At 68.6% G+C, this 1075-nt stretch overlaps 2 protein-coding genes across 2 annotated transcripts in view; both read right to left on the bottom strand.

Annotated features, from left to right (window-relative positions):
* GCK (glucokinase (hexokinase 4)) overlaps positions 1-1075 on the bottom strand; it is a 251262-nt gene that overhangs the window by 82231 nt on the left and 167956 nt on the right. The gene's annotated exons all lie outside the window — the stretch shown is intronic.
* The window catches only part of MRPS24 (mitochondrial ribosomal protein S24), an 8118-nt gene that overhangs the window by 6528 nt on the left and 515 nt on the right, over positions 1-1075 (bottom strand). The gene's annotated exons all lie outside the window — the stretch shown is intronic.

Raw genomic sequence — 1075 nt, forward strand, 5'->3', positions numbered from 1 at the left:
GGGGGGGGGGGGGGGGTGGCACGGGACACAGGGATGTGAGGGGACATAGGACACAGGGGTGTGGGCACATGAAGACAACATGGGAGACGGGGACATGCTGCCACCTCTCCCACCCCAGGCACCAGCCGGCTCCGAAGGCACCTGATGTCACCAACGTCGTCCCCCCCCGTCGTCCCCCCCCACAGGCCACCCCGTCCCTCCCAGCTCAATAAAGTCTTTGTCACCGCAGGAGCAGCACTGTGTCTGTCCCCCGACACCATAGGCACCGGGGTGGGATGGGGACACGGTGACCCTGATGGGGACATGGCCATGGGGGACACGGGGCTGTGGGGACGCCAGCAGGGCCACGGGGGGGCCACACAGGGTGGCAGCCCCCAGGTGTCCCCGTGGCCGTGGCGCACGTGTCCCCGTGGTGCTGGCACAGACCCAGCGGCCACCTCCCGCTGGGGCTATAAGAGGCCGGCAGGGTTTGGCCCTGCCAGCACCGCCATGGCACCATCACCCGTGCTGGCACTCCTCCTCACCCTGCTCTGTGCCACCCCAGGTAGGGAACCCCGCAACCCCAGCCTGGGTGCCCCCCCAAAACTGCGTGCCCCCCTCCAAAGCTGGGTGCCCCCTAAAGCTGGGTGTGTGTCCCCAGAACTGGGCGCACCATATAGAGCTGGGTCATCCCCCTCCCTACAGCTGGGTGCATCCTAAAAGCTGGGTGCCCCCCCAAAACTGGCTCGTCCCTCCCCAAGCTGGGTGCACGCTCCCCATGGGCCCTATGGTGAAGGGAGGGGGGGAGACTCACACTGAGAGTGAAGGACCCAGACATCTAGGTCCCCTCTTGGGGTCTTGGGTTGGGATGGGACAGCAGGGGGGGAGCATTGAGGTGGGAGTTCCCAGACACCTGGGTCCCCTGCGAGGCCGGGGTGGGGATGCCGGGTGCTGACGGTGGCCGCAGGGCTGGGGGTGCCGGGAGGGCATTGTGGGGTGCCCCCCTCCGCCTGGTGCCAGAGCTGGGAGACGGCGCTGCGCTGCGGGGCCCTGGAGCACTGTGCCCGCCATGCCTGGGCACCCCCAGCCACGGTGA

Source organism: Haliaeetus leucocephalus, unplaced genomic scaffold, assembly GCF_000737465.1.
Source record: "Haliaeetus leucocephalus isolate CR32 unplaced genomic scaffold, Haliaeetus_leucocephalus-4.0 Scaffold162, whole genome shotgun sequence".
NCBI classification, from domain to species: domain Eukaryota; kingdom Metazoa; phylum Chordata; class Aves; order Accipitriformes; family Accipitridae; genus Haliaeetus; species Haliaeetus leucocephalus.